We start from the raw sequence: 11774 nt of genomic DNA on the forward strand, positions 1-11774 counted from the left end.
AAACAAGCGTTGAGGCTGCAGCGTATATAGATGGAGTTGTTTTCTATTTCTCTCCATAAAAATTGTTTTAAATTGTGCACCAAAAGGAACTTTTTATTTAACATAGTGAAGAAATATACTAGGGGCAATGCTAATACGTGAAGAAAATTTAACGCTCGAAGGATTCAACTCACAATTAACGTTGCACGCCTCCGGGTCGCGCTTACTAACGTTCACGTGTGGTACACGACCCTCCGAAGTGAACAACAACTGAACCACACACGGTCAAAATATCGGAAAGGTGGGATGCACCATCCTCCAATTTTATATATTTTGGGCACTTGTATTCGGCCTATGTCAGTGTGCCACCATATGTACTAAGGGTTACATCGGGTGCTAAGAAACTAGGGCGTATTGAGAGTAATTGACATGCCGTTTATTTGTAGGGCCACTTACAAACTATGAAACTCTATTCTCCTCTTAATTAGTGGATGAGGCAAATCTTTTGCCTCCGTTTAGAAAAAACGAGAAATTCAATTAGTTATTTAGTTTGTACACTTTGCTCTCTTCCAATAATTTTGGGCACTTGTATTCGACCTAAGTCAGTGTGCCACCGTATCTCATACTACTCCCTCCGTCTAGGTGTAAGTCATGTTAGAAGGTGCAGCGGGACCAAGGTGCAAGCAGATTGGAGGAGAAGGAGAAACTTGACCGGTCCTTCCTCCAATCAAAGCCCTGATTTTTGTCTCTAAACGCAACAATTAATCACAACAATTAAGAGATGTTGTTTTAGCTACCATGCAGGGCCACATATTAACTCGCATGCAAGCCGACTTTGATTCCTTGACTGATCAACACGTAGTTGCACTCCATGCATTGGGTTTCCGGGGGAGATAACAAGGCAGAGTAAGTAACAACGCTCGCTAGCAACGAGTCTAGGAGGGGATTGAGATGCGAAGTTAATGGACGACGCCTAAACATTTTGGGAATATCTGATTTTTGTAAGATGACTTAACACCTAGACGGAGGGAGTACTACTCCTCAGTCCGGTTTGATGGAATATTCGTCACCTCTTCTCTTCTTGTACGTACACCATTTATCTCACTTCATGTGGCTTCCCACTCGTACGATATTCCTATTCTATGAACTTGTGTGTGTGTGTGTGTTTTAACAATATGTGTGTGTTAGAGAGAGCGACACATCGGCCTACAGAGATGGTGTGTAGTGTACTCCCTCCGTCCAGAAAAAGTTGTTCGGCCGTAGTTCAACTTTTTTTTGCAAAAAACCCCTCAGGGATTTAATTCTCGTGCAAATCACCCCGCCTCCACCTTCCTTCTTCCCTGTCGGCACCGTCGAAAGCTTCCCCAAGCGGAGCCGCCATCAGGCCTCGCGCGCTACCACCGGCCCAGCTCGCAGGACAAGCGCCGCCGCTCACCTGCATCACCCCTGCATAACGTGTACGGCCTCCGCCGCCTCGTCAGAGCCCCCACCGCCGGCCTCCATCTCCTATGCCAGCGCCGGCATCCATCTCTCCTCCGTGCAGCACAGGTGATGCCACCCGTTGAAAAGACGACATACAAGATCGCGCCCCGAGCTCCCGCTGGTGCGCTTCCTCTGGCCGGTGCACTTCCTCCATCGGCGCACTTCCTCTGGCCGCCGCCACCCACCTGCTCGCAGGACGAGTGCCACTAAGGATGGCAATTTTACCCATGGGTACAGGTACCCACGGATACCGTACCCGCATGTGCAGGGTATGGGCATAATTTTATACCCACTAGTAGTACCCATACCCTACCCGTTAAGTTATGGGTAGGGCACGGGTATAACCATTTACCCATGGATATACCCATACCCTACCCATTTCTACTGACATGTGAACCTTACTCGTGATTTACATATGTAACTATGTGAAAGTTGTGTCGTGAGCTTGTGGACCTATGTTAAAGTTATCACTAATTGTCAATTTGAATTGACATAATTGTCATGAGCTCAACTATCTATTATTGAGTTATGATCAATGTTATTTTGTCAAATGTGTTATAAATGAATGTAAAATTGTGAATAACGTGTGTACCGTTTGGTCTACCCGTTGGGTACCCAATGAGTATGGGTACCCGTCGGGTATGGGTACAGGTAAAGTTTCATACCCATGGGTATGGGTATGGGTATAGTTTTGTACCCATTAACTACATGGGTATGGGTATGGTATTGCTCTACCCACCCCATACCCTACCCATTGCCATCCTTAAGTGCCACCTCCCACCTCTGTTGCTGCCTCCGCTTCTAATCGATTGGCCTCGACTTCTTCCCGCCTCCTCTTCTGCCTCTGCTGGTACTACTCCATGACTTTCTCCCACCTCCTCTGTTGCAAAGTGTATCATTCTAGTGAAATTGAGCACTGGATCAGGAAATTGAGCAGTGTGTTCAATTGATGCTCGTTAAACTCAGATCATTTGAGCACTGAATCGAGTGGATCAGGAATAATCAGTGTACACCCAGGAAGAAGCACAACCTGATGCAAACTGTTAGAGCATTACTTGATCCTGATTTGCCTAATCTTGTCTAAGAAATTTATTTGCAAGAGTAATTCTGATTCGCTTAATTTTGTCTGAGAGCTACAACCAAGAGTAATTTGATGGAGTAAGAGAAATATGATGGTAACTTGATTCAGCGTACAAACAGACAAATGCAGAGACTGTATCTAATTTGATTCAGTGTACAAACAGATAAATGCAGAGGCTGTCGCTTAAGCATTGACTGTAACTAAGTGTACACAAAGATAATGTAGAGATATGTACTGAACTTGAAAGTGAAATTCAAATTCAAATTAAGTAAAGTTTGCTGGGAAAATTCTGGACACTTAGTCTGATGCTCTGATGCAAAATCATTCTAATGCTCTGATTCATATTGAATTTCAGAATGATGCAAAATCATTTGCTCTGATGCAAAATCATGCAGTGTAACTCTTGTAATTATTCTCATGCTCTGATGCAAAGCCATTCTGATGCAAAACTATGCTAGTATCATCCTTGGGTGAATCCAAAATTAACAGTACCTCATTTGGCTAATATAAATCAGAGCCGTCGAAAGTCTATTTTGCATCTAGCAGCTCAACTCCAACTGGATGACGGGGCTATGTGTAACCTGTAACTAGCCCAACTATAGGGGAAAGGATCACAATTAACTTTCAGCAAGAATGTTTTGTTGAAAGCTTTCCGGAGTGATAAATGCACTCAAAATAAGTCCAGTTAACTATTACTGTTGCTGTCTGAATTTACACTGTCAAGAAGAATTAGTAAGATATCTAACAAAGTCAAGAATATGTTGGTTTATGAGTCAGTCTATGTAAATGCATAGTCCAGCATGGTCATATAGCAGCAGAATAATGATTCCTAGCTGCAATAGTAATCATTTTCTTTAAAACTTCACAAAAATTTCAGTTAACTTTTGAACACAAGTACAATCAGAATATGATCATGTTCAAATAGTGATCATGTTCAGTAGTTGAATCCAAGAGGACAAAAATTTCAGTTAACTTTTGAAGTTTCGGTAACTATAGTAATTGAATTTACAATAAGATTTCTCACTCCATTACTCTGCTGTTAACAATCAGAATTAACTGTATTATTCAGTCAAGATCTTTGTTCAGTCAAGTTGATTTCAGAACCTATCATTTTCTTCCAGAACATTAGTTTTGATCTGTCAGGTTTTGAACTTTTGATTTGTCAAGTTGATGTTCAGGTTTTGATTCCTAGACGCACAAGTTTACTGAATTTTTACTCAATTAGTTTGAGATTGTCATGCTTCCTAGTCAAAACTGTCATGGTTTTATCTTATCTTACTGGACAGTGGCATGTTCATCTCAAGCATATGTTCAGGCAAATTTACAGTTATACAGTCAAGCATATTGTATGTTCATCTCAAGCTAACAGTAGTTGAACATTGGAGATCAAAGCATACTGTATGTCCAATGTTGTTTCAATGTGTGGTTGCTCTCTCAAATTCCATGGCTAACAGTAGTTTTAAAATCATCAAGGGCGCATCTGTACTCGTCTAGCAAGCTTACCTGAGATCAACGAACGCAGCATCCGTACTCCTACTCCATTCCTCTACACCAAGTCCTCCTCTAATCACTGCACAATCCAAGAGGACAAGAACAAAACCAGCTCAGCTGCTTGCTTCACCAGACAGAAATCAGCAGCTAGAAGATGGACCTACTCTACCGTGGACGAGCAGAAGCAGAAGCGGCAGCGACGGCGCCGGTCGAGCGAAGAGTGCGGGTCCTCCATCATCAGTCCGCAAGCTCGAGGAGGGAAATGGCAGCAGCAAGACGAGCACGGTGTAGTGGCATGTGGCTGGAGCAAGTCTTCGTCTTCCCCATGTCGTGGTCATCTTCCCCACGTCGTCGATTTCCACAGCAGCCGCTCGGGGTCTGGAGGAGGAACTGGTGGATGAGGAGCTCAAGGAAGAGGAGCTCGAGGATCTTCCATGCCTCCAGATCGAGCCCCAACTCCCTCCAAGACATGAGCGCCGCCGCCAGAGCCGGGAAGTCGTGGGCTTTGCAGAAAAGGGGATCCTTACCTCTGGATCTCCTTGTGCAAAGGAAGAGAAGCGGCGAGACGAGGGGGAGGAGGCCGCCCATGCATGGTGAGGCGACGGGGCAGGCGGAGAGGCGGCAGAGCACGCGGCAAGGCGGCGGAGCAGGCCGCCGGCGCGTGGCGAGGCGACCAAGCAGGCGCGATGGGCTGCGTGCCTTGTCGGAAGAAAGGAGAGGGGGTTTTCGTAAAACCTCGGCGGAGACAACTTTTTCTGGATGGAGGGAGTATGATTTAGCCACGAGACTCGCTGCATCCTCTCATTTCCAGGTGACCGGTCAGGACAGCTGCCACACCCGCTCCTGACCAGCCTGGCCCACCCAAAGCCCCTCCATCGCTCGCGCGTGCTTCCCGCCCGAAACGATCAGCGCCGCTCTAGAGAATCGGTGCCGCATTCATGCCCGGGCAGAGCGGACGTGACCTCTCACTGGCACCTACGTTGAAGGGAGAAGCGGATTCAAGAGTGATGGTTGCTTCGCTCGTCCAACTTACTGATGGGTCTATGTGATTTGACGGCTCATTGGTCATTATTACTAAGGTGGTACGACTGCTGGATGTCCCATGTTTCGGTGAAAGGAGGATTACAATTTTCTCCATTCTTACAGCGGAAGAGTGAAAGCAGTGAAAACACACAAGCTCGGTGATTACATGGCCCACCTCACACTATCACCATATTTTCTGGACACCGTGCGACACCTAACTCTTTACATAGTAGTATAGTACGTACTGTAATTTCTCAGCGAGATAAATTTGTACAATGCTATGAAGCTTCTAGCTTCTGTTTCATGTATCTTGCGTCCAAGGTTGCCCCATTGCAACATTTCATCAAATACAAAGGAGACTAACATGCATGCTATTGCATCTCAATGATTGATAGATCATAGCCAATATGTACTCCCTCCGTTGCAAAATAAGTGTCTCAACTTTATGCAAACTTCAGTACAAAGTTGTACTACTACTGAAGTTGACACTTATTTTGGAATAGAGGCAACTAAAGAAAAAAATGATCCATGCAGTCCCTAGCCCTTGAACCCTAAACCCTAACCAGGCTTTAATTTGCTAGTGACGTCGTACCTTCCGAAGAAATGAAGTTTGCAACCCTTTGACCATCGGATCATTTTGTGCAGTTTCACTAAAATCGAAATGAGCATCCCTGTGACGAAGAAATTAAAGAAGCGTGATTAGAATAAGATTACTGGGACTAGTTGATGAGACATAAACTCATCACAAATACAGTAGACGCCAGTAGAGGTATGTGCGGGGCAAAGAAGAGAGAAATATCCACATGGAGCAATGTGGGCAGCTGGGGCAGTGGTGCAAGCCGGCTGTAAAGGAAGTTGTACCTGAGGGATGTCGGGACGTAGCTCAACCTAGAGGAGGGCGGCGGGAGGCGGAAACTGCCCACGTCGTGCAGTGAGCAAGGGACAAAGGCAACCACACCGGCTTTGTGAGAGAGAACGGCGTGGACCCCTGATCGGGACGTGCCGACAGTGGGTTTCACCGTCGACGACGGCGACCGCATCTAAACAAAGCATCCACCCCTTCCCCTGGCAGACGTGATCAACCCAAATGTTAGAGATGTGGCCACACTCGTTTTGTGCGAGAGAGTGTGAAGAGAGAAACCCCAGCAAGCAACCGTGTAGGCTCGTCCTGGCTATGTATATAGTGGAGCGGTTTCTTTTTCTCTCCATATGAACCTATTTATATTGCGTACGTGCCACTAAAAAAAAACTTTATTTATAAATGACGCGGCACCGTTCATGCATGGTTCCCGACCCTCCATTATTTATAAGTGAGTAACTACTAGTACTAGACGCATCAAATTATCACGTGGGCTGCATCATCATACAGAAATGAGCTCCACCGTGTCACGTGTGTGGTTGGGGAAGACGCAAAAGACGCAAAGACTGCTACTAGTACTACGTGTGTGGATGCGTGTACCTCTTCTCTTCGAGCATGATTATTAAAAGTATAGCCCACTACTCTACGACGCGATTATTATATGGGCAAAGAGTATAGGCAGTAATAATGACTAATAAGCCGTCAAATCACGAGGCCCGCCTTTCTCTATGTTTGACCGAGGAAGCAGCCATCATTTCACTCCTCGTTGAATATGCATCTGCTGCTACCTCTGCAAATAAATAAAAATCAGCTTCTACCTCCGCAGCATGGTTAATTATATAGCCATGTCAATCACGACGTAGAAATATCATTCACTGATACAATAGGGCTGGCTCTAAGGCTGGTATTTTTTTTACTTTGTCTCTTTCTCCTTTTGTCTCATTTACTCATTTTACATAGGAGCGACTGTAGAGGATGGCTATTCCTTTCGATGGGACTTCTTCATGGGGTTTAAGACTAAGCAGCTACGAATTATGCCTGCTGCCCACCACTCTTAATCGTGACATCTATGATAGTACTCCCATTGCAACAATGAGGTCCACTAGGTCTAGCACATCCTGTAAGAAGAGACTGTCACACAAAACATACATCTTGTTGCCTTCTTCCTCATACAGTATGTACCACTGGTACATACTACTAGTACTAGTACTACTCGTTCTCCTATAAACCTTGCGCTTGGCATCTCAAAAATTATTAACCTTGTGCTTGGCTCTTCGCCTCTTTGGGAAGTCGAGCAATAATGGAACTACAGTATATCGTTCTGGCTATCTGAGACCTAATGAATTGTTGCACGTCCACCACGTGGGCAAGGGTCAAGGGGTGAGGGAGAGTGCGTACTAGTACATCCGTTTCAATATGGACTACATACGGAGCAAAATAAGTGAATCTACACTCTAAAATACGTCTATATACATCAGTGTTTGGAGTATGTACTAGTAGTTCATATTGAAATCTACAAAAGACATATATTTCAAACAATATGATAATCTCTCTAACCAAGGTAGGGACGAGGAGTAACGGAGGGAGTAGTAAAATTTTCTCCTCGTCCTACGAGCCACCGCGCGTGTGGGCGAGGGAGCGTGCATAGGCATAGTAAGCAAGCTTCTCCTCCTCCTGCGACTCTGCGAGCCACCGAGCCCATGGGCGGGGGAGACGACGTACTAAGCAAGCTTCTCCTTGTTCTGTGAGTTGATGGGACACATCAAAAGTAATACACAGAGAGCATCTCCAGTGTATAGAGCCTTGCCTCTACGGTAGGCCCCACATGGTTTACCTCTTTTTTAACCTAACGCGTCAAGTCGCAATTTGTTTGTTCACCCGTGGTACACGATCCTCCATCAAGTGGTCAACCAGTACATGTGTCAAATTACCACGTGGGATGCCTTTTCATACAGAAATGAGATCCACCGTGTACCCGCGCGGGTGTGGTTGGGAAAGAGACGGGAGTACATGCGCCGTGCTTGCACCTCTTCTCCTCGTGCATGTCTCGCACCTACATGTGTGTGTGTGAGAGAGAGAGAGATGCAAACCTAGACAGATGGCGTGTGCATTCGTGAGTGTTTTTTGTGTGGGGGTGATTTCATGAATGTATTTGTGGGAATATGTGTCGATTATATCTCAAACAAAAATTTGACACATGCAATTTGTGTGAACTAGAGGCCTATCAATATCATATATAGAGGGGGCGATCCATGAGAAGAGAGGGAGGGGTCATAGATATCGATAGAGTCGAACAGAAGATCAAGTGGGTGGGTGCCAGATCGATGAAGAGAGCCATCGAAATTGTGTGTATGCAAGTCAAAGATATAGGGCGACTGACCTACTGGAACGTCAGAGGGCACAGGGAAATTTTGTGTGTGGCAAGGAGACATGACTAGAGCGCTCGATGTATTAGTGTGTGGGGGGGGAGGGGGAGGAAGAGACCTAACTAGAGTAGTAGATCGACTCGTATATGTGTTGAGAAGGAGAGACCCAGCTATGTCTTGAGGGAGATCGGTCGACATCCATACATAAGTGAAGGACGGGAAATAGGTTGGGACACACACACACACACACACAGAGAGAGAGAGAGAGGAGAGGAGAGGAGAGAGGGGGGAGAGGGGTAGAGTGCTGGATGGGTGGTGGAGTTGCTTGTCGAAAATGGTCTTGGAGTGCACGTCAGGAAAGCCACGAGGCGGCCACAAGGTCGGCAGGCGCGCCCAGGGGGTAGGGCGCTCCCCCACCCTTGTGGGCCCCTCGTGACTCCACCGACCTATTTCTTCCGCCTATATATTCTCAAATATTCCAAAACCTTCCAGGGAGCCACGAAACCACTTTTCCACCGCCGCAACCTTCTGTACCCATGAGATCCCATCTAGGGGCCTTTTCCGGCATCCTGCCGGAGGGGGATTTGATCACGGAGGGCTTCTACATCAACACCATTGCCTCTCTCCGATGAAGCATGAGTAGTTTACCACAGAACTACGGGTCCATAGCTAGTAGCTAGATGGCTTTTTCTCTCTCTTTGATTCTCAATACAAAGTTCTTCTCGGTGTTCTTAGAGATCTATTCGATGTATTACTCTTTTGCGGTGTGTTTGACGAGATCTGATGAATTGTGGATTTATGATCAGCTTATCTATGAATATTATTTGAATCTCCTCTGAATTCTTATATGCATGATTTGATATCTTTGCAAGTCTCTTTGAACTATCGATTTAGTTTGGCCAACTAGATTGGTTTTTCTTGCAATGGGAGAAGTGCTTAGCTTTGGTTTCAATCTTGCGGTGCTCGATCCTAGTGACAGAAGGGGAACCAACACGTATTGTATTGTTGCCATCGAGGATAACAAGATGGGGTTTTCATCATATTGCTTGACTTTATCCCGCCCCATCATGTCATCTTACTTAATGTGTTACTCTGTTCTTCATGAACTTAATACTCTAGATGCAGGCAGGAGTCGGTCGATGTGTGGAGTAATAGTAGTAGATGCAGGCAGGAGTCGGTCTACTTGATACGGACATGATGCCTATGTTCATGATCATTGCCTTAGATATCGTCATAACTTTGTGCTTTTCTATCAATTGCTCGGCAGTAATTTATTCACCCACCGTAATATTTTCTATCTTGAGAGAAGTCTCTAGTGAAACCTATGGCCCCCGGGTCTATTTTCCATCATATAATCTTCTACTTTATATCATATAAGTTTCCGATCTACAATTTTAGTTTCCTATTTAGTTTCTTTGCAATCTTTTACTTTCCATTCCATAAACCAAAAACACCAAAAATATTACTTTACCATTTATCCATCTATATCAGATCTCACTTTGCAAATAACAGTGAAGGGATTGACAACCCCTTTATCGTGTTGGGTGCAAGTTGGTGTTTGTTTGTGCAGGTATTCGGTGGCTTGTGCGTTATCTCCTACTGGATTGATACCTTGGTTCTCAAAACTGAGGGAAATACTTACTCTAGTTTGCTGCACCACCCTTTCCTCTTTAAGGGAAAAACCAACACAAGCTCAAGAGGTAGCAGTAGATCAATTGTTGTGTGTCGGAGGAAGGGAGAGACATAACTATTGAGGTAGATCGATCGACGTGTGGGGAAAATGAGTTATAATGACCTAGCTAGCTATATGTATATAGCGGGAAATCAGTCGGTGTACATCCATTTGTTAGAGCCAAATAAGGCCCAGCGAGATGGATGGACAGAGAGAATGGAGCTAGGAGGTGGTGTGAGAGGCCTACTAGCTAGATAGGGGAGGAGTGTGTGATTGTGAGATCGATAAAAAGAGGGGCAAGAGTTTACACGCGTGTGGGACCGTATGAGAGACACGAGGCATGGACACAGGAAGGAGGAGATGGAAGGTGCGTGTGTATGTGGTAGGCAGACATCGCTAGAGAGGTTTATCGATCGGTGTGTGTTGGAAAGGAGTTGTGGAGACCCTGGGAGAACGACCTAAAGGAAAAAAATGAATGTGCGCGATGGATAGAATGCTAAGGGAGGGGAGGGCGAGGAGGGTGTGTGCATGCACGAGAGAAAGTTAGTGCTAGCTACAAAGCTTAGAGGGTTGTGTGGGTTAAGAGACTAACAAAGATCATAATTCGATATGAAAGTGGATTCGTTTATTTGAATAGGAGATCATAGTGTTATAAACATATGCATGCATGAATATAGCGGTGATACGCGTGGTGTGGTTTTGGACATGTTATACCATAATGTGATAATGTGCAGCGTTTGCAACTCATAGCTAAATATCAAACAATCTAAACCATACTATACATCGAACAATCTCACATTTTATTTGAATTTGTGATAATGTGTGGAGTTTTCAGCTCACAGCTAAATATCGAACAATCTAAACCATACTATATATCGAACAATCTCACATTTTATTTGAATTTGTGAAAATGTGTGTCGTTTGCAACTCACATCTAAATACTTGTAGGCATAGGGGGCGGGGCACCATACATTATGTGATAAATACATTATACATATGAGACATGGTTTAGATTATGAAGAGCTAGCCAGAGCTTGCAATGTACTATTATTTGAAATCAACATAAAGTGGATTCAAAAAATCGAGTTCGACTTCATATAGTACACATAGTTCATATCTAACTCGATAGTAATCATGTGGTGTGCTGTGAAGATAATATACAAACGATGGTTTAACTTGACAATAATGATGATTGTAGATCTTATTAAAATAGAGAAACGAATTCAAATGGTTTAACTTGACAACAATCATGATTGTAGATCTTACTCAAATAGAGAAACGAATTCAAATTTAGTTCATATTGAAGCGGCAGTATATACGTTTGGAATGCAGTAAAATGTTCATTTGAGTAGCAGGTTGCATGCATTATACACATAGTGAAATATTTTAATTGAACATAACATGAATTCAAAGTTTTGAATGGCATTTGTAGTGCAAATTGATTTGGTACAGTACACGGGACTAGACTCTCTTGTGTGGTGCGAATTGATTTATTTTTGTTTTTTCGTCGAGGGAAGTGCGAATTGATTTGGTACAGTACATGTTAGGCTTGTCCGGAAATTTCAACCCACGCCTTGTTACCCCGAAAACTTTTAAGATATACCTTTGTCTCATTGTGCTCCGAAAACTCCCTCCATCTCAATCCGCGCCTTGTTATCCAAAATTACAACGCGCGCAAAAACTCCCACCTCCTGCGAAATCCCGACACGCGAAATGCCCATGATACCCCTAAACCAAAAGAACCGCCTAGCTCAAATCGCTGGTGAAAGTGCAAGTGGCACTTATACTATATTTTGGTGTGATGGCAATGTGGTTAGTTGA

General features: G+C 44.5%; 1 pseudogene; it reads right to left on the reverse strand.

Annotated features, from left to right (window-relative positions):
• Window positions 1–950: 950 nt before the first annotated feature.
• LOC147964776 (uncharacterized) lies at window positions 951–5033 on the reverse strand (annotated as a pseudogene).
• Between the last annotated feature and the right edge of the window lie 6741 nt (window positions 5034–11774).

Source organism: Triticum urartu, chromosome 6A (genome assembly GCF_056163025.1).
Source record: "Triticum urartu cultivar PI428250 chromosome 6A, HENAU_Tu73, whole genome shotgun sequence".
NCBI classification, from domain to species: domain Eukaryota; kingdom Viridiplantae; phylum Streptophyta; class Magnoliopsida; order Poales; family Poaceae; genus Triticum; species Triticum urartu.